The sequence below is a fragment of the Pinus tabuliformis genome, chromosome 6, assembly GCF_031772625.1.
Source record: "Pinus tabuliformis cultivar Carrire ecotype Pingquan chromosome 6, CPIR1, whole genome shotgun sequence".
Lineage (NCBI taxonomy): Eukaryota > Viridiplantae > Streptophyta > Pinopsida > Pinales > Pinaceae > Pinus > Pinus tabuliformis.
In genome coordinates, this window is record NC_142292.1 from 1,637,941,351 (window position 1) to 1,637,964,859 (window position 23,509).

At 35.1% G+C, this 23,509-nt stretch overlaps 1 pseudogene; it reads right to left on the reverse strand.

Annotated features, from left to right (window-relative positions):
- LOC149265209 (transmembrane 9 superfamily member 7-like) overlaps positions 1-23,050 on the reverse strand; it is a 97,117-nt pseudogene extending 74,067 nt beyond the window's left edge.
- Positions 23,051-23,509: the final 459 nt, after the last annotated feature.

Here is a 23,509-nt window from a genome sequence, read left to right on the forward strand (position 1 = left end):
CAACCGACCAATTTTTTTTACTTTTTAAATAACAAATTCAAAAACCTGCAGACGAATTTTTAAGGTCACCGGTTTTTTTAAGTAGGTGACAATTTTGCCTTTTCTACCACCAGAAACTATCGATGTGAAGTGCCAATTTGTCTCCTCATTAGTGGCCGCCTAATTTAGCCAGACCTCCAGATTTGGAAAACCTACAAATATAGTTGGTGCTCTGCTAAATTTAGCTAGTGGGGTTAAGTTGACCAAAACTTTTTGGCCATAACATTTTCATACGAACTCAGATTGAGGTGTCGTTTGTGCCTTTGGAAAGCTTGCAACATGTTCTTAAATTTGACTCTAGTTTAATTGTAATATAATGACTTTTATTTTTGAGCCTTTTCAGAGTCACTTTTGATTTAAGGGCCTTTCTGGAGCCACTTGGATCATTCCTCCCCACTGAGGAGATCTTGGTCCTCCAAAAGCATGAACACAATCTATAATCTATTATACTCCTGTGTCTACACAACAAGTTCCGTAATAGGCCACACTTCCTTCTCCTTTACCTTTGTTATTCAGATCCATAAGTGATGAACTGACACATATGTCCTCTGCAAACCTATTGTACATATTTACAAAATACATGTTCCTTTACAAGACCAAACATGACCCAATCAATCCCATACTTGCCAAGATTTTATAACACACACTTTCATCAATTTTAGATTAGAATCATAACAAAAATCAATACCCTAACTATCAACAAAAACATGCCATAAAACATCATCATGTTGCTTTCATAAGTGATGGAAAACACATCATCACCTTTACATTCATTTTGCAACATATGATTTACAAAAATGCGGCCATATTCAACTACTTAAAAATGTTACACATTGTTTGCCCAACCAACTGAACGGGTTCTCTCCCTGTAGCTAGATTTCTTCATTGATTGTTCCTTACTCCTTCATGAGTTCCTTCTAGTCATGGAGTACCTAACATGTGGCCTTCTGATGTTTGTCCTTGTTGTAGTGACTACAATGATTCTTCCTCCTCCAAACTTTCTGACCTTATTTGAATGATTTTTCTTAATGAGTCACTGATGAGGAGAACTTCTTGTGTAATTCTCACTGTCACTGGAATGCTATGATGTGCTCCCATCATCCGTCATTGATTTATCACTGATTATCTTGGAGAATTCTCCAATCTCTTTTCTAACATAACCAAGTCCTGCATAACGAGGCAATTCCTCCACTTTTAAGGGATTCACAATGCCTTGGCTATTAATGTCGATGCCCTTTCCTTGATACCCCATTTTCTTCAGCAATTTTGATCCAATGTCTGTAGTATGTTTCTCAAAAGCAGTAAAATCATTATCATAAGAAGAACATGAAATTGAAGAATCACTTTGTTCCCTCAGGCTTGTTATGCGACAACTTTTCCAAGGCCTCCTCCTTGACTTGTAATTGATTCCGCAACCTTTATTTCTCCTCTTCTAATTCTTGTAAGAGTCTCCTTACGGTTTAACATTCTCTACTTGAATTCTTTGGTTGATCTCCTCAAGTTCTTGGAGCCATGCAACCTTTAGTTCCCTTCTCATCTTTGGCACAACATTTGCTGAAATCTTTGTCTCATCGTTTGAATCAGAACCTAACTCAATAGGTTCATCTTTTATAATCCCAAGAGCTGCAATCTTCATCCCATCACCTGAGTCTGATCCCAGGTCAGTTGGTCCAACACCTACAAATACTGCAGTTGTGATCTTTTATTCATTCTCTGATTCATATTCTTGGTCTTGTTGCACAATAATGACCATCTTTTGTTTCTCTTTTTTTCCATTCCCCTTGGCCTCAAATCTGGATGTAACTTCCAACAATTCTCCTCATCATGCCCTTGTTTCTCACAATGAGTAAAAGAGAGCTTCACTTCCTTTGTTTTATCTATTGATGTTCTCTTTGGGCAGTCATCTTTCTCATGCTTCCCCATGCTTTCAAGATGTACAACATTCACACTAGCTTCATCAAGAGTTTCAGGTTCAAATAATAACAATGAATGACACAAATAACCATGCAATGAGACAATGTATTTCATTAACATTTCAAGAGAGGCTAATGGAACACTCAATGCTAATGCTTGTTTCCTAAACTCTTCTATAAAATTTTGAACATTTTGGCCTTTAATTTGTTTCAAATGTTGCCATTCCAGCATGGCCTTCTTCTTGTAGCCCAATGGTTAAAACTATCCTCTTAAAGTAGAAACAAACTTGGACTAAGATGAAAGAACTTTATGATTACTCTGACCACGTTTCTACATCTTGCTTTCCCACCATACGAGAGCAGTGTCACTCAATTGAAGGGATGCTAACTGAATCTTGGCATCATCCTCTTTGATTTGTTCTATGCGACAGTATACCTCAACCCATCTGATATAATTATCTAGCTTCTATGCATTATATTCTCCACTAAACAAAGGTAAATTGAACTTGACATCTAGCTTGAAAAAGAGATTTTTATGAGATTTTATAGCTCTAGAATGATAAGAAGAAGAAGAAGAGCTTTCACTGGAATATGGAGAGGGAGGTTAAAGAGGGGGCTATTCTCCTCCACCTTCATGATTTATTGAGGCATGATCATCTGGTTCTTCTTTCTTCTCTGATTTTCCCATTGTCTTCTCATATTCTGCAAATAATTTGTCCACTTTTTCTACCATGGTGTAGAATATCTTGCAAAAATTTCGCTCTTCCTGCAATCGAGAAACTTCATCTTCCATTTCCCTTCTTTGTGTTGCATGCTCAGATTTTGGATCAAAGGACTTAGGTTTTCCTTCACCTATTTGGAGCTTTTCCCTAGTTATGATACATTTGCAATTCACATCAACAAGAAGAACGCTCTGATACCAAACTTGATCAAGATATTTTTACTTCAAAGATGCATACATAATTGCATTTAAAAGGGTGTGTAACTATAAGATGCATACATACAAAAGAAGCGGAAATAAATGACAACCATGAGAATCAAATACACAAACAAGTTGATAACAGATTTCACCCAATGTGGTTTACATCTCTGATCCCTGCTCAATGTGGGGATGCCTCTTTCATTAATATTCAGCAAACTCAAATGACATGCATGTACAAAAATACACCTTATACCTCCACTTCCGAGGATGGCCTGAAAATTCACACCTCAATTGAAGAAATGGACTACACCATTGAATTCATGGTGAAAAATCGTGAAAAATCACTGTAAACTCGACCCCTTTCTAGCTCAATCAAAATCTAGACCCCCAGGAATCTCAAAGATTCCTCAAATATTCCTTCACCTGGGTTGACTTGAATTCAGATGCCCAAATGAAAAATCTAGCCTAACCACTGCAGTGCTTGCGACAATTTGAGAAAAATGAATATAAAGTTGATATGGTTTTGTCATTGTCAAAATTCAACTTCAAGGGAATCTTACAGATTCCCCCAAAATATTCTCTGAAAGATGATCTCGAAAATCATGCCCCTCCTGGACCCAATTCCGTGTAGTCCTGGTTCCACCACTTGCTCCTCTCGGCTTCTGTGATCTTCCTTCGTCCCCCAGGTGAATGACAAAAATTTGATTTTAAATGAGTTTTCGAGCGGATATTTCTAAGATAGTCTCATTGGAAAGTGTATAAACTTGGCGGGTGGAGGTCCCAGGGTTAAGCTCATGGGCCTCCCCGGTAATCGTATGTTTTTGACACATTTCGTATGTTTTTTTTGGCATTTATCCATGTGGGGCCGTCGTTGGCAGGCCAGTAATCGACCAACGCAGGTTTGACTCGTGCCAAGCTCATATTGTTTGCAATGGTTAACATATATATACAATATATATGTTATTTGAGTTGGGCACGAGTTTGACCGTTGGCCAATCAACCAATTTAATTTTTTTTTTGTTTTGATTTTTTAAATAACAAATTCAAAAAATCGTCGGTAAAATTCTAGGGTCACATGTTTTTTTAAGTAGGTGACAATTTTTCCCTTTCCGACTGCCGGAAACCATTGTCGTGAAGTGCCAATTTTTCGCCTCGCGAGTGGCCACCAAATTTAGTCAGACCTCCATATTTGGCGAGCCTCCAAATTTAGTTTCTGCTCTGCTAAATTTAGCTAGTGGGGCCAAGTTGAGCAAAACTTTGACTGGCCATAACTTTTGCATATGAACTCGGATTGAGGTGTCATTTGCACTGTTGGAAATCTTGTGACGAGTTATTAGATATGACCCTAGTTTCATTTCAATCCAATGAATTTTATTTTTGAGCCTTTTCAGAGTCAATTTTGATTTATGGGCCTTTCTGGAGCCACATGGACCAGACAATAAATCTACCATTCAAGACCATAATTTCTAAGAAATTAAAGGTGGCGATATAACATAATTTTATGAGGAATTGTGGCAGTAACTTCCTAAACTTGGAAAAAAATATAACCTAATCAATCTCAATACCTTACTGAACAACCAGATATACATGAAGGTAAACCAATATTGGAAATCATGGACAACAAAAGAGGATATCCTCTTTTTTCTAATGAATGTAAATAAAATTTATCAATTGAGGATATGAAGGCCCTTGTTTTACAATCTCTTCCAATCATACTAAGAAATAGTAAAGAACATACTCATTGAATCTGTTTATGCAAGGAAAATATGGTCAAGGCTAACATCCACCTTTAGACAATCTAATTGTATCTCTAATCTAATGAGCATGATCTTTTATTGGAGATCCTCCCCTTTCTAATGCTCAATTCTCAATGCTCAATTGGTCCTGGTCTCTATTTCTAGGATTCATCATGTGGTATCCATAAAAAGAACGAAAAAATTGAAGCTTCAAAAAAAAAATCTTTAGATCATGATTTGGCTTGGAATAGAACCATACTAGGGGTTTGGGAAACCACCCTACTCTCCTCCTGTTCTACCTCATATTAAGAAGTATCTCCATCAGAGGCCATCCTTCCTTTTTCCCTCTCCATTTAGCAATCACAAAAACCTCCCCCTCTACTCCCTACCCTTACCCTCCCCCCTCCTCTCCATCCACATCGTGCCCACCCCCACAGGGTTTTGTCAAATACAACTTTGACAATGTTGCAAAGGGAAATCCAAGCCTTTCTAACTATGGGGGAATATTTCATGATGACCAATGCAATCCCCTATTCAGTATTTCTAGATAATTGGGATCATCCACCAATAATGTTCTCGAGTTCTACACAATGGAGACATGACTACAGGCAACCAAACAAGGAGGGTTCAATAGGCCTATAGTGGATGGTTATTCATAATCAGTTATAAGCACTCTCAAGAAAATTCAGCATGGATCTCCCATTGACATGATTTCTAAGAGTTGGATACTAGATCAATTTCTCCCATTTACAAGCTTTAACAAGAGTTGGAGAATGGATTAATCTTTCCAAGATAGGAGAGCTTTGATTCTTTTAAAAGTGTTTATGGGTTTGTAGTTAGCCAAAATTGTAAAAATTAATAATTTGTTTGCATTTGATGGAAAGTTTTACAATATTGGGGGTTCATTGATATGTGTCACCATAATTCCTACAATTTACAATGGCAAGGAGTGTGGTAGCAATAGAGAAGCTCTGATCTGTGTGCTAGAGTTTGAGAAGGACATTGTAGGTTCAGAACTTGAAGTGAAAGTACTCTCTGATTGGTGTAAAATAACTATATTGACAAATCATCACTATCAACTAAAATCTAAAGTTAATTAAGATAATGTTTAGGAGCAATTATAGTAATAGAATTGATCAATCCCTCTAGAACATGCCAAAAAAATGCTACAATTGCGAATCGGATATGACCAATTGACTTCCAATTTATCCATCATCATGGAAATACTTGAAAATTTAAACACCCTATTTCTTAAGGCTAAAGATGAAATTTGACATCTACAACATCAAATGCAAGGAATTCAATAAGAAAAAGCACTTAGATATTAGTAACCTTTGACTTCTGATAACTAGTCTATTTTAATCTTATGCATTCCTAGTTTGAATATCTCTATTAAGGGAAGAGACACCTACCATTCAAAATTAATTATCATGAAATAGCAAAGCGCTTAGATATTAGTAACCTTTGACTTCTGATAACTAGTCTATTTTAATCCATTGCATTCCTAGTTTGAATATCTCTATTAAGGGAAGAGACACCTACCATTCAAAATTAATTATCATGAAATAGCAATTTCTCTCTATGAGGGTTGTTCTAAAGGGTATATAAATAGAATAGACATAAATCTTTCGAAATATTACGTTAGATATTTGGGAGAGAAAAAAAATCAAACTCTTAATCCCATATACATCAAATTTTATAATTTTGATACGATGTTCAAATATTGATGTGGGATTTGTGTTGTAATCCTAAATACATCAAATTTTATAATTTTGATATGATGTTCAAATATTGTTGTGGGCTTTGTGTCATAAGTTTCGTATGAGAAATTACTATTGAAATTGTTTGAGAAATACAATGAAATTCTAGGGGCTTTTGTTGTTTCTTATGATTACAAGTATAACTCATGATAAATATTGAGATGATTTTTCCTATTATCTTGAATATGCTTAAAAAAGAAAATGTAAAAACATTTTTTATTTTATAATTAAAATTTTCTATAAAATAATTAATTTATCTTATCACTTGTTTTTTTGGTAAACAAAAGTTTTTTCATTAAAATTGATATAAATATTAATTTAAATAAAAATAGTTAATACTTAAATAAAAATAGAATTGATATTTCTAATTCATCTTTTTCTATTTTTATTAGATTTTATTTACCCTTGTTAATTTAAACATATTTGAAATTTAGATCATTTGAATTTCATATTTTGTAATAGTGTGATTTTAATTTTTTTTTAGGTTGAAGACATGGTTTATATTAGAATTGGATTTGAGGAATTTCAAAATTTTAAATTATGAATGGCCAAAATTTGATAATATGAAAATATTCTTCATCTAATACACAATCCAACCAATAATATATAAGGTATCTAAATGGTTTTTCAGTTTTTTGGTTTTCTCTTATCTTTAAATTATTAAAAAATCATGAATGAAAAGTAGTTGAGGTTATAATTTATAAAATAATTATTTACCAAATGATATTAAAAATTTATTGGAATTTAAAAAATAAAAATTATTAAAAAATCATGAATGAAAAGTAGTTGAGGTTATAATTTATAAAATAATTATTTACCAAATGTTATTAAAAATTTATTGAAATTTAAAAAATAAAATTGAAATGACATATAGTCTATATGTTTCCCCACAGGGTTGATCACACCTTAAATGGCACTTGAAGTAATGAAATGACCTGCGTTAGTGGTTTCATCCTTGTCGGTTCAATTCGTGGTTCTCTGGTAGTATTGTTTGATCGACTCAATGTTACCGGTTTGGAGCTTCAAACACAAAAAATCATTTCCATTGCGCAATCTTGTGTATGTTGATGTGACATATCGGATTTTAATCTAAGTATTCCTTCTCTCTTCTATCTATGCTCCGTCGAGTATATTTGTGCGTGGTGGTGCGAGTCCTTCCATGAGCCTCTACGCGAACTATGATCAGGTCAAGTTTGAGAAATAGTATGGATTATTCGATATGTATGCAATTTGAATCAATAACACGATATGTGTAATAGAGTTGAAGGTTTAACTAAATTCCAGAAAATCTGTCTCTAATCTCTCACTGTTACATTTTATTAGTCCCTATCATCTGGGAATCTCTCACTGTTACATTTTATTAGTCCCTATCATCTGGGAATGGCATGGGACTATAGTGATCGTGTTACATTTTATTAGTCCCTATCATCTGGGAATGGCATGGGACTATAGTGATCGGTTTGATGGCATGAGACTATAGTAATAGGTTTGATGGCACGGTTTGATGGCATGAGACTATAGTAATCGGTTTGATGGCATTTGACATTAGTTGATCTTCCGTTTTCAAAGTTTTTTTCTGTCCCTTCTCTTCCGACTTCACTGTCTTATTTGGCCTCTTCCGACTTCACTGTCTTATTTGGCCTCTTCCGAGATAGGGAGGCCAAATATCTTCCGTTTTCAAAATTTTTTTCTTTCCCTTCTCATTCAACTTCACCGTCTTATTTGGCCTCTTCCGAGGTAGGGAGGCCAAATAGCCAAATATTACTTCACCGTCTTATTTGGCCTCTTCCAAGGTAGGGAGGCCAAAAGAGCCAAATATTTGGCCTCTTCCGAGGTAGGGAGGCCAAAAGCATATCTTATATGCGTTTATTTCCTTTCATTTGTTTCCTTAGCATTTCGAATTGCTGAACTAATCTTAGCATTAGTTCGAGTAACCAAGGAGGGATCTTGGATGTATCAGTAGATCAGGTTACATTAACCTCCTCGTGCCCTCATGCATGGTTTACACATAGCTCACCCTACACATGGCTCACCCTAACCTCATGCATGGTTTGCACATGGCTCAGCGTAACCTCATGCATGGTTTGCACATGGCTCAGCCTTCCAGCACCTGCACCTGCATTATCATTGTTGTCGACCACTGCATACCCTAACCTCATGCATGGTTTACACATGGCTCAGTCTGGATAACACATGGCTCAGCGTAACCTCATGCATGGTTTGCACATGGCTCAGCCTTCCAGCGCCTGCATTATCATTGTTGTCGACCACTGCATTGTTTCATTTCTGAGCCAGCAAACCAGTCACCCAGAGCCGCTATTGTTTCATTTCTGAGCCAGCAAACCAGGTTCAGGTTCGGGCCATCTTAACCAGCAAGATTCAGACGCTGCAAGATTCAGACGCTGCAGAGGGAAGAGAACCTACCTGAGCATAATGAAGAAAACCGAGAAAACCGGGTTCAGGTTCAGGCCATCTTAACCAGCAAGATTCAAACACTGCAAGATTTAGACGCTGCAGAGGGAAGAGAACCTGCCTGAGCATAATGAAGAAAAGAAGGATGAGACTACTTTCTTGCAGCTAAGCCAAGTATTAGCCAGGAAGAACATTACCTGAGATGAATGCGAGCGGCATGGTCACCTACTCCCAGTCCATCCTCTCTGTTCGCATGCTTTGTGCTTCCTCAATCTTTTCACCAAGGACATTTTGAATTGATGAGACTACTTTCTTGCAGCTAAGCCAGGTATTACCCAGCCTGACCTGATAAAGATTGTGCTTGCCAAGCTCCGCTGCAGAAATGCATCAGACAACTATGAGATGTTGGTTCTTGCCACAAATTTTGTTTTTGTATTCTGCACTCATTCTCTCAGAGGTCAATTCTTGCCGCAAATTTTTGTTTTGTATGCTGCACTCGTTCTCTCGCTATTCCTTATTCAATCCAATCTCGTTATTCCTTATTTAATCCACTTGTTTGAACCTTCCACATCTTCATCCTCCGCGGGCATGGAGAGAGGGGGAGCAGCAGAGAGCAACTCCTTCCTTCCTATTATCAGTGGGAATAGATATACGAACGTCGAATTCATTCATATACGGCGAAGGAATGACTAGCTTGAATAAGGAAGAACATTACCTGAGATGAACGCGAGTGGTACGGTCACCTAGTCCCTGTCCATCCTTTCTGAAAAAACTATGTGTTTGCCAACTTAAAGGCACTCGTTCTCGTTACACCTCTCATGGTGACGCAGGAGGGAGGAGGCATGTGTAGCCCATGCAAATCCTACACAGAACTGCATTTACATCTCAAACTACACCCACCAGTTAGAATTACAATTCATTGTTACAAGGAGAGCTTCGTTACATAGCTACAACGCAAGGTTTCGAGCCCGCGTGCGGGAAGGTTAGGAAAGCCAGTCACATACGTCGAATTAACTCGGGTGCTTGGTTGGTGTCGGTGTCACCGTGGTGCCGTCCATACCAATATCTATAAATTTCATATAAGTATGCATAAATGAGGATAAACAGGCGTAAATTGCTATTCTTACAAGAAATGCATTCCCCAGATTCCACGGTCCCACATTAAAGCTTAATGAGGATTGACTATTGCCCACATATTGCGCTTTAGCATGGGTTACCGGTAAGTAAGGCTATAGGTTAGGCTAAGTGTTGTTGGTCTGGTGTGGAAGCTGGAAAAAGAACGAGTTTTGGATATCCGTTAAAGAAGCGCTATGGGCCTCAACCCCTAGATTAGGGTTCAGGAGATAGGCTATGGGATGAGTTTCACCGCACAATGTCGTGTTCAGGTCTATAGACGAATGGTGGAAAGCGATAAAGAAAAGCGGCAAGAAAGACAGCCAGAGGGTTGGTCCCATCGAACAAAGGCAAGATATCTGAGTATCTAAGGAGAAGACCGAATACAAAACCAATATTCCATCAATTTGATTTCAAATATTCCATGTTTGCTAGAAAGGAAGGAAGACAAGAATTCTATAGAATTCTGACCCTTCTTTACCTTTCACAGATGAATTCTAGTTTATCTTGCCTTCTCGATTTGGAATTTTTAAATAAAATATCAAGAACGACATATCATTGTTTATAATTAATTTTGACATCAGTTGTATTTAACCCACCAACTCCCATCTATTAGATTTTGAGGATGAGTAGTCTTTGGAACTCCAACAATAATAGGGTTTAACATCTCCAATGAAATTATCGCTTAGATGTAGGAAAAAGTGGCCCATTGTGTGATGATTAGGAAATACTCATTTTGTAACAATTGAAAGATTCATAACATTCCGTTGATCAGAGTGAGCGTTGTTAGGTTGTTATATCAAATTTCATTTTTTTAAAGTTAGTTTTATTTTCTAACTTAAAAAAAATTTAGGGTTTAATTAATTAAAAATTTATAATGGTATATTTTTGGATTAATTGAATGAAGGGTAAATTGCTCATTATAGTTTAATATAGTCACAACATTATATAAATGATGGAAAATGATGCCTTCAACGTATATCAACCACATTTACTAATGTAATTGTGCTATTTTACATTCATTAAATTCTCATTTACTATTGTTTTGTTTTATACTTAACAAAAACATCTCATTATTACATTTTAAATTGATTTATTTATTTTTTATTTTATTATAAGTAAAATAAGATAATTTATTTCTATTTGTAGATTTATGTGGTAGATTTTATAATTTATTTATAATTCTTTTTTTTTTTATAAAATAACTCTACTTAATTTATAATATTAAATATATATAATTTTTTACAACTAACTAAATCAAAGTAGATATACATATACAATAAAATATCTAGTACAAACATATTTTTTTATGGAATTAATTATAGCCTTTAAAACTCTCATTTTTCGTGGGTCAAGGTCAAAATTGCACCTATCCATTATCCACATTAATGAACATTATCCACATTAGTGAACATTAGTGACTTGTTTAACTTTCACCTATAAACCTAAATTAGATAATTCCTTTGCAAATGAGAACATTAGGAACTTGTTTAACTTTCACCTATAAACCTAAATTGGATAATGCTTTTGCAAATGAACTTGCACAAAAAAAAAAGGAGGTTGAACCTTTTTATGGGCTAATAAGATTATCGATGTTCATAAAGATGCCATTCAATTAAGTTAAGGGGTTTGATTTAAATAGAATAATATTAAGAGTTTATGGTGATTTTTATTTTTATTTTTATTTATTTTTATTTTTTATATTTTTTGGGGTCTATTTTCTACCATTAAAGAAGAGGTAAAAGCATAAAAGTGGGGAGGAAAGGTGGCAAACATATTATCTTTTCCAATTGTCCTTTCACTCAATTCCAACCTAACCTAAATGTGACGGAGGTTGAGTTTGAGTTTTTCATCTTTCCTGTAATTGATAGAATATCTATATGTGTTTTTATTGTAGATGATATGTTGTGATGCGACAACAATTGTGTGACAACCTTTTTATTTTCTCAGTTTTTTTGTTGTAATTAAGAACTTATACAACTGGGTACCAAAGTTTATTCTGTGAATTAAAACTATATGATGTGATGTAATGTTTATTTTTATTAATTAAAAAATATATATAGATCTTAATGAAGGGGAAAACAAACAAATTATGATCTCTTGAGAGGAAAAAATTCTTATGGGTTAGTTGTGGGCATACGTGTCTTCCATGTTAATTGCATGCTAATTTTTCTTTAATTTTATTTAAAGGCTAGAAATCCCAAATTTGTCCTTTTCTTTAAAGAAATCCAGGGTGTGAAAAATAAGTTGAGGAAGAGTTTTGGAGTCATTCTTGGAGTTTAAAGGTGGAAGCCACCATGTGATTTATCGATTAAAGAGGTATGGAATTTTCACTATAAATTGTTTATGGGAGGTTTCAGAGGCTGAAACTTGGACCACAGTGAGGGGAAATCTCATTGGACACCTGTTTCAATTTTCAAATCTTGGTTTACTATAATCTTGGATATATGCTCTAAGAAAGCCATGTATCCTAAATGCTCACAAAATTAGACTTTGATAGGATGGTATTTTCACTATAACTTCTTTGAGGTTTAGGGTCCTGAAACTTAGAGGAAACATAGAAGATATCTCAAGGTAGTTGTGGTAGAAGTTTCAGATCTTGGTTCACTATAATTTTAGAGATATTCCTTGAGGAAATAGGGTCTCTTGAATGCTCCTAAAATTAGAACTAATTTTTATGTTAGCAATGCACAAAAGAAACAAGAAAAAAATTGACACCTCATATCTTTAACCAAGATTTAAGGGACTAGGATTGAGAAAAATGAGATGCCCCGTGTCCCTAATGAAGGATTAGGGGGTTTGTTGTGTGACAAAGTGGTATTAAATCTAAGGCTCAACACTCAACCTTGATGGGATTGAGTATAGGAAATAATTTAAGTTTTTAAATAATATATATGCATGCATGTGTACTTATGTGAAATTATTTTTATTGTATATATGAATACACTAATGTTCCTTGAAGATTAACTTGAGTTTGATGCAACAAGATAAATATGCAAGCGGGTATAAGCCTAGAAAAAAATAAGTAAAGGTAATAGCCATATTTAATTTCTATCATTTTAATGGTACTAATAGTTGTGTATTGTCTTAGCACATAATAAGACTTTCCATAAGTGAAAAGAAAGAGAAACATGTCCAATAAAAATACATGGATTAGTATTGAAATGATCTCCTCTGAGGAAAAGGGGAGAGAAGAGGGAAGATCTCCCAAACTTATTAAGACAATTAAGAGTTTGAAGGAAGACCTTTGGAGTTGCAAAGTAGATAATGAAAGATTGATCAAAGAGTAAGAAATATAGGAATAATTAAATGCAACATTCCTACAAAACTTATTTGAAAGTCAAAAGCAGTTGTAGTAGGGACCAAATGCTGACAATGATGGAAAATACCCATCTAAAAAAAGGATAGCCCTTAAAAAAATCAAAAACATGAATTTTCCATAAAAAAAAATACAAGGAATATTACTTCTAAGAAAATACATCGAAGTAGGAATGTGGTCATTTCCAGTGAAGCCTCCTCCTTTGATTCCTCTAGTGATGGGACAACTAGCTCAAATGAGATGAGTAGTAACAACTCACATAAAGAAAGAAGAAGAAGGATCACTATAAAGTTTCATTACATGAAGAATTCAAGGAAAACCCACTCACCTTCAATGGTGAGATCAAGAAAGGTGAGCAAGATGAAGCATGGCTATTAGGATAGAAGAAATACTTCCATGTGCTTGATTTTTCAACAAACATGAAGGAAAGAGTAGCAATATTTAATATGTGTGGAAAGGCATCCATATGGTGGGAATATTTCAAGGATGTGAAATGAATCCAAGAAAAAGACATCTCTTGGAAGTAGTTCAAAAAGTATGTCAAAAAGAAGTTGCAACAACCCTTTTACTGCACCTTGTAAATGTAAATATCCCTATGTGAATTTTTGGGAATTTTATAAATTATGTGAAAACAAATCAAAGGTTAGATAAAGGGAGGGACACACATCTAGTACTCTAAGGGGTTTTCTTGGGTTGTTTGGATTACTTGTGGTGGGTCATGAGCAGGCCATACCCACCTCATTTCTTTCCATTAATTATTACCATGGCCACGATGCTACCTACGCTAACAGGCATAGATTTTTTGGAGTGGGAAGTTTTGAGCCCCAATATTGCAACAAGAATTCTGCAACTCCCAAGGCTATCAACTTAAATTATCAACCTAGGGTTCATACAAACTTAAGAGGGTCCGACACTATATGTGCAACAGGTACCTTCCTCTTCCAAGTCTAAATCACTTTGATGCAAGTGAAATAAAGAAATGAAATAAATTCAAATGAGCAAAGATCTAGGTAAGCTACCAATCCTAAGTTGCAAAAGGTAAATAATAATAAGAAAAACTATTCTACTTCTGTTGGAAAGTAAATGGTAGAAAGGAAATCTATTCTATTTGCAAAAATGTAAAACACAATGACAACCAATAAAATTTACTCTATCTTTCTGGAAAGGAATTGACATTAAAGGAAATATATTCTATTTTTATCGGAAGGAAAGTCCTATATTACTATTGCAAGAAGGAAATCAAACTTAGCGTAAAGTAAATTGTGGAAAGAAAATCCAAACTAATTACATAAATCAACATTCAAGAAGAAAGTAATGTAAAAGTTAAATGGCAACCTAACCAAGCCTCAACTCAACCAAATTGGTCTTATAGCATTCATATGCTATAAATATACTTCTACCATGAGTTTGGAGTGAACATGAGCAAGGAATATCTCAAAAAAAACTACTACAGGATTGTTATAAGATTTATGTTTCTTGAGTTAACTTGCCAAATGCCCAAGAAAATCAAATGAAAATGAGATGGGGTAAATTTTGTTATTAAGTGGAATTTCCTAGGAATCCAATCCTAGTGGAATCACTCAAAAATACCCTTGTTAACATGTGCTAAATATTACTAGAAAATTACTACTCTAAAAGCTAGAAATTCCATAATCAATGAGCTAGTTAACCTACCAAATGGCTAACCAAATCAAGTGAAAATTCTATGGGGTAATTTTTTTTGTTAATAAGAATTTTATTGGGAATCAATACAAGTGGAATAGACTCTAAATATATTCTTTAACACGTTCTAAAATTCAGCAGAAAATTACTACTAAAAAACGGAAATTTCAGAGCAATGAACTAGGAAGTTGATCTAAGTACCCAAATGCCTAATCTAATCAATTCCAAATGCTATGGGGTAATTTTTTTATTAATTCGGATGTTTTTGAGATTCAATATAAGTGGAATAAACTTGAAATTAACTCATTAACACGTGATAAAATTTAGCAGAAAATTACTACTATTTTGCTATAGGATACTCCCAGAAATTCCAAAATTGTGAACTAGTAAACCAATCCAAGTAGGTCAATGATGAATATGAATTTGAAATGTTGTTATAAGGATGGATGGATATTGTAAATATTTTAATTAACCCCAAAACCACTTATTTCAGTCATTTAGCCAATCTAACCTACAACAAATGAAGCATGAATATTAAGTGCAAAAATAGGAAATGCAAGTGAACAAAACATTCAAAGAAGATAAAGAAATTGTACAACATGGCTCTGAGGCTCCTGATACGGCCAAGCCCAAGGATACTCAAAGTCATATGAAGGAAACCAAGCCTTAGTAGCTAAAAATGACACCAAACTTCATTATTTGAATCAATCCAAGTACATCCCTACTAGAAATGAAAGTAGAGTTGTTAAAAAACACGTTTTCTTCACAAGAAGACTAAAATATACATGCCCCTAGAGGAAAATTCGAATTGGTACTTATACAAATTGATGGGGAAGAATCCTCCTTGAAAGGAGGCATATTTCCCCTCCAAAATCCCTAAAAAAATGGATCTGGTTCTCAACAGTAGGATTACTCATTAAATGGCAAGGAACACATTCCCTAGATTTTGTTAATCACTACAACTCTAGAATGTTGAAAATGGTAACTAGATTAGATCTTAATAATTTTATATGTACCATTAATTGATGTAATCAAAGTACTTGTAAAAAGAAAAAGAAAAGAAAATTATTTATTCAAGAATAGGTTTCTTGCCCATTGATTATTTTGTCTTAGGTTTATCACCCACTGTGTGCTCTAGGGTTTTGAAGAGGTCAAATTCAAGGTCATTATGAAGATTCCCTTGTATAGAACTTGAATCAAAGTATAAGAAATTATTTTTGCATGTAAAAATATCTAGAAACTACCAAGTGATGGGTCGGCCAACCCACCAAGTTGGCCCCACTAGAGACAGTTGCACCCCACCAAGAGACTATATAAGGAAGAGGTATTTGACCTCCTTGGACACACTCATGCAATTTCACACTCTTAAAAAGTCCGAGGAGATTTTAGAGCGAGAGAAAGGAGAAGGGTAACAGGGAAGAAGGAGAAGGTCTCGTTGTTTGGTTTGGGAAAAAAAAAAATTTATGTGACAAACTCACATGTGTGGGAAGGATACTATCTTTGTTCATATTTTGGATCGGAAAATAATAACATACCGAGTTCAAGAGAGATGCATTGTTGTATGGGTGGTTGGCCTATCACTTGGTGAGTTGTCTTGATCGAAGGTCTTGGAAGTCTTCCTTGAATTTCTATAAGAAGAGATGTTTCTGGGTTTTCCCCTGTGGAGGGGTTTTTCCCTTACGTGGATCCTATTTCTAGTGTTCTTTTTTAGCAGTGTGATCTTCTTTATTGGCATTTTCTTGATGATAAAAACAAATCATAATAATAATGATGATGGACTAATCTAATATAACAAGAATTGTCAACATAATAAGAGAAAACATTTAAAATTATGTTTGCCCTAGTTTTCTCAACATGGTATTAGAGCATGGTTTTCTTGCATAAGGGGAGGAATGAGATCATTAAAGGCCTCAACACAATCTAAGGAATACTGTTGGCTAGGACCAAGCTCCTAGAAAAGGAAGTTCCAAATTCTAGGCATAATTTCTAGCCCTTGTCATAGGAATAAATTTGCAACCCTATATTAGGAGAATGAATATATATATATATATATATATAAACTATGTTTTTCAAGATCTAAGGGGCTATTCCTCTAACTCAATAAAATATGAATTCATCTATCAAAATATCAAAGTTCTAGGGATTTTTTCATGAAAAATAGGAATCTGAAATCTCTGTTCTACCTCAGATCCAAAATTTTATGAGTATGAATATTAGTTCTTTTGGCTAAAATCTCCCAGAAAAAGTTCGTTGAATTGAAAGGAGGAGACAAGACTCTTATTGCAAAATTATGGGCATAAACCTTCATATTGATAATAATAAAATGAAGCTACAATCACTTGGAAAAAGAATCTGAACCCCCTAATTGAGCATAAAAGTGTAATCACAATAATTCTATAAGAATTCGGAGACCCATCCTAATCTTATGCATTGTAATCAGATTGTTTTAAAAGTTTGTCATCCATCTTCAAGTCCTAGGCATAAGTATCCTTGGATAAGTGCAAAGTGTTTTCATTTTCACCTTGAAGGAAAGTCAAGGCCTCCTTTAAATTTAGGTTCAAGCATAATTATGAGTTTCAAGATATTTACATTACTCCTATGCGTACGAAATATTGATCAAGGGATATTTTGAGCACAAATATGAAAGAATAGTCTCATAAATATCATCTAGACAAAATATTCTCTATGCCTGAGCATAAGGTCCAAATACTCTTGAGACAAAGAGTCAAGACCTCCTGTACAATTGGCTACTAATATTTCATCAATCCTGGGTATTCAGGAAGAAAACAAGATCGAATTATATGAAAGTCAATCTAAACTTTCGAAGAAATATTCTTATAACATCATTTATTGTCATCATAAGAGTATATGTTGACTTGTGGAGTTAGTACAAGTATCAATGGTATAATTTGTGCCTTCTACGGTGATATATATATATATCTATATATATATATATATATATACTACTCATATCAGTGGAAGCCGAGCTATGGAGGTTTTTCCAAAAGATATAGTGATGATATTGAAATAATTATTAAAGCTCTATATTGATACCCTAGTCCTAGGGTATAGACATCAATGAAAAAGCTACATATTTTGCCACTACAGGCAGAAGGCGGATTCAAAAGTTTGAAGGAAGCAACAGTAGGGTCTCGATATTGTGACAATCTTCTATTTAAAGGAAGCTCATGTTTTGCTTCCATGAGAAATAGTATATCGTTGCAGGCAACCCTCTAAGATTTGTAGAAGAGTAATGATATTGTTCCTAGAGAAGGAAAATATATCTTGAGTTGATGCACACCTTGAAGGAAAACAATGAAGGAACTATGGCATCTGAAATTTCTAGCCACTACAAGTATGTAACCATAAGGTATGTATGGTATATTTTTGTTAAGGATCCATCGTATATTGTTTAAGTGTTGGTTGATTGTATGGTTCTGGGGTTTATTATTAAAAATTGTTGACTCTAGTAAAAACATAGTCATATCCTATTATGTTCCCTCAAAGAAACCCTAACCCCCAGTCCTTAGGGTTTGTACACAATATAGGGCTCATGTCTAGTAGGCGTGGATAAGGTTGATGAGTTACATATATGAAACCATTGGTCTAGGGTTGTCACTTGAAAACCCTAGGTATTCAACCTCTAAGTCTCATGGTAACCATAGATTAACATCATGTTTTATTATTACTTCACTTGGGTAAACTTGTCAATGCATGATGTAGGTACAAGAAGTAAATAAAGAAGGATGAATTGATCCTTTTTCTTGGTAAGCATGGTGGAAGGAGGGAACTATAAAAACCCTTGGATTCTTGGGCACTCTGATAAATCCATGATATAATTGTGTAATGATGGATGCATGGAAGAGTTAATTTCAAACATACAGAAGAATTCGTGATATAGCAATAAGCTAGTCGATATAAATATTTTTCTAATAAGGATCATTTATGGATCCTCGTTTGAGATGACATTATCATAGAATCTTGAAAGGATAGTTGATGTCAAAGTCTAGATTGTTATAGCTGTCATCATGATAGAAAGAAAATAGCTCATGGAATCTTCATTGGAAGCATATAAGGACAACCAAACTAGCAACATATAAGGTTGAAATAAATTCATCTAGCATGATAGAAGAAACCATCATACATCATCATCATTAGAAAGGAGCATTTGCAGGATAAGGATCATCGAGATCCTCTACTAGAATATTAATAAGAAGATTCACTTGGAAAGAGAAAATGCTTTGTTGATGGTCTACATTCCACCTTGTGTGGGATCCTTTTTTTATAAGGATGATGGTATGATGACATAAGAGTGTAACATGTCAAGATGGTTGAAGTACTTTCTAGCAAGGAAAGGAAGCTGCAAAAGGGAGTCTAGATGACCAAAAAGAGAAGAGAAGTATATATGTATTTAATAAAATAATTCATGTCATCATATAGTTGCGATATAATGGATGAATTCTCTATCTCATGGGCATGATCAGGAAAAATGATCTGTTCCTTTAGAAATATGCATAAAGGCATGAAGATAATATGCCTTGAACTAGTTCACATATTGATAAGATGAAATCAACATAATATGTCCTCATATGAAATATGAGGTGCTTGAATAGATGGTCTTGGAGATGTGTTTATGAATATGCAGGATGTTGATGTTGCTAGAAGAATATGTCATGATGAAAGGCCATATTAAAAGGTAACTTTGATTTGATATTCATTTTGAACAACATCTGATTAGGTTGAAATAGGGCTACCATAAGAGAGTTGTAGATGTCACCTACAACTAGTACTCGTGTGATTGGATGGAAGATCCTGAAAGATTGATGACTTGGAAGGGGTAGCTATGTGAAGAAAAACTAGTTGTGGATTGGAAGATCAATTTCCAATGCAAATATAGATGACATGACTGTTGGTTTAATCCTATGGTTCATTGAAGGAAAGTGATGGATGGATGATTCCCTACGAAGATGAAGGCTCTAGAATGAAGAAATTGAAGATTCATGAAATCAAAAGGAGGAGCCTTACAAGGAGATAATAGTACCATGATATCCACCAAAGAGTAGATAGCTTCTATTGGTAACAAGTCCCTAGTTAAGAGGGAGCTTGGACAAGTCCTTGGGTAAGAGGGAGATTAGGTATATTCCTTTTATAGGAATGAGTATATCTTCTCTAGTTGAGAGGGGGAGATAGAAACATCATTATTGTTTTCATGTTTTGAAGAAAGAATGGAGGATTGGGTAAGCATATGAGATTATGATACTCCTTGAGGATATGGTAGGGAATCCAATAGGTAAGAGAAGTCTAAGAGGAAATTCCTTGAGGATGTGTTACTCGAAGATAAGAATTATCCTAAAAGGACATATGTTGTGAACACCTTGGTGGGGTATATGCCTTGAGAGACAATGATGATGGTGTCTATTAGTCATTGGTCTTTCCAACATTGTGTTATGATCTTGTGGAGAGACAATGTTATTAATCAAGGCCTTGCTATGTGACAATGTTGGTTAGTGTGATGATATGCTCTGGTGTAAGTTGATAAGATAGCTTATGAGATGGATTACTATTCTAAATCTTCTTATGAGAACTTATTGAATTTGTACTCTCCATGTACTTGTTGTTGTCAATTACGAATACCTCCCTAGTTAAGAGGAAGTGTTAAAAATGGTAACTTGCTTCGGTCTTCATAATTTTCTGTGTACCACGACTTGATGTAATCAAAGTACTTGTCAAAAGAAAAATAAAAGAAAAATGTATTTTTGCTAAAGAAAATTATTTATTCGAGAACGGGTTTCTTGCCCATTGATTATTTTGTCTTAGGTTTAAAACCCATTGTGTGCTCTAGGGTTTTGACAAGGTCAAATTCAAGGTCGTGATGTAAAGTCCATTGGTGGGCTCTTGAATCAATGTAAAATAAATTATTTTTGTATGTAAAAAGATCTAGAAACTACCAAGTGATGGGTTGGTCAACCCATCAAGTCGGCCCCATTAGAGATAATTTCACCCCACCAAGAGACTATATAAGGAAGATTTATTTAACCTCCTTAGACACACTCATGCAATTTCACACTCTTAAAAAGTCTAAGGAAATTTCAGAGCTGCTAGCACTCGAATCTGCCTCAGGCTGAAGGAAGGCGAGGTTCAAGGCAACATCAAACCAAGCTCAGCCTCATAGCTAGCCCTACGAGGACAAGAGAGGGCTCTCTCCAGGTATATCTCGATAAAATGATCAATAGAGTCCGAGATGACTTAAAATGGGAACTGATTTTAGGCTAGTAAATGAATATGAATGAGGGATATTTGATTAAATGACTAAGTTGTTGGGCTGTATGGGACAAAGAACAACGTGAGCAGAGAGATTTAATCAAAGGCACAGAGTATTTCATAAGGCGAGATAGGCATGAGGTTTTAAATAATATGGGATGAAAAGACTGTTTAAGAAGCTAAAAAGGGCATTAACCAATGAATCCTTTTCAGGCAGAAGAAGACACACAAATTCTGAACACTTCCTCAAGGCAGAGCAAGAAATGGATTCTACCTTTCTTATTGTAAAAGCATTCAGCTGAAAATGATTATGAATGAACTGTGAACATAACAAAAACATATGAAACATAAAGAAGAAACACATGCTAAACTCATACTGCAAGAATCTTACAAATCAGAGCTGCACCATTTAATTATTTCTCTGTCAAAATTGTACAGTGATAGTGCTGGGTTTTTTCCTCCCACATGTTTCCAGAACTCTCTCTCACCCCTCACAAAGGATTTTAAACACAATAAATAGAATCAATTTGTGGGAAAATAGATCGTCACAAATGGGGGGCAGTTTCACTAAAATCATGAAGATATAAGACAAAACGGAAAAAGTTGTAGCGGAGACCCTTTGAATCATAACTGAAGTCAAAAATAGGTAACCAAATCCTATTTTTCTGCCATGGTAGATATCTACGTTTTAAATTTAGGCGTTTCGGTCTTCCCTTTTGGCTTTTGACTTTTCATCTTCTCTTTTGCCGTTTGAAACCAATTTTTATAATTAGCAATAGATCCATCAGTATTAACAAGTTCCATGAAACGCCCAAAAGGACCTTGTCTCTGAATAAGTTTAAACATACCCTTTGAGCTAATTGAGTTTGCAGCACAGACATTGTGATACTTTTCATATACTCCTTTACTGTATTTGTCACCAGGTTATAGAGGTTTCACCTATATCTCTTATGCGTAAACAGCTAGATATTGTAGCATGTATAGAGGCAACACTTTAATCCACATTAATATTATTGACCTTTGGAAATCTATGTTGGCCAGCTCATTTACACAGGTAATCCTGAATTGCCTGGATATTATAAATGTATTTAACATACTTGTTCTGTGCAGGACCGAAGGTCATATACTTCGCAATGAATTGCAAAGCGCTCTAAACGCTTCGCTTCATTTGCAATGTATAATTGATGGGTGTCCTTTCATGAGCCCCATCACAAGGTTCAGACTCAAATGCACACTTTCAACCACAACAGATTCCTTCCTTTCTTCCACGCATTGATCAATCTGTCAAGACGTTCAATCACCATCTCACTTTGTGCCTTGTACCCCTCAACAGCCACAGTTTTGCGTTCAACTGTATCTGGAACAATATTAGCATAAAAGCCTTCCTTATCACGATTGTCCGTTTTGAATTGATCATCTCCCAGAGTCTCATCTGGCAAATGATATTCAGTTTGACCAGTTGTCTTTAAAGATATCTCAGCTGTCTGTTGATGGACTATCTATTTGGAGGCCGCTCTGCGAATTGTTTAGTTTTCTTTTACATTTGTCATCTGAATAAAAACTAATTTTTCAATAAAAATGGTTTTCCATTAAAATTTTGCCTTTAATGAACGCACCCAGCTGCAATTCTCCTTTAATACCACGTGCATCCAAATCGCAACAAATTCATTACTCTGTTTAGCAGGATCAAGGCGTATGATTATGCGCCCTTTATCCCTCTGAGCAAAGCCACGTAGTTCCTTTATGCGCCCTTTATCCCTTTGAGCAGCCTTTGCGTGCCCAGAATGGAGATAGCCACGTAGTTTCTGAGGAACACGTGTACATACGTTTAAATTCAGCTCCAGCCGAAAAGACATAGGCATTTTCCAACCATGCATTGGTCTGAGCTGTTTCAAACGAATCACGGAATACATCTATGGCAATTGCATCGAAATAATTTCACCGAGATCATGACTTCCTTTATTACATCGAGACTATGAACATATGACTGAGATCTTAGACTTTATAATGATGTTGTGTGTGTATTTTCGGGACCATCACTGTTATTTTGACTGCGTTCCAATTGTGTCTGGCAAATACTGCATTCAATTGTGACTGCGTTCCACATTTTCAAGAGTTTGTTTCGTAGCTATCAAGAGACAGTGACTGAGATGTCACATGATCCTTTTTCACAGGTACGCAGTGACTGCGATCCTGAGATTATTATCATTATGGAGGAGACAGAGCATCTGCTGAGATAGAGCATTGAGACATAGATGTCGAGACAACATTTGCGTGGAGTTCAGGCTGCCAAGACAGAGTGTCGAGATCAGGCTTTGCATGACACTGTTATACCCATCGAAAGTCATAGAATCCTTCTTCCATCGAAGCAT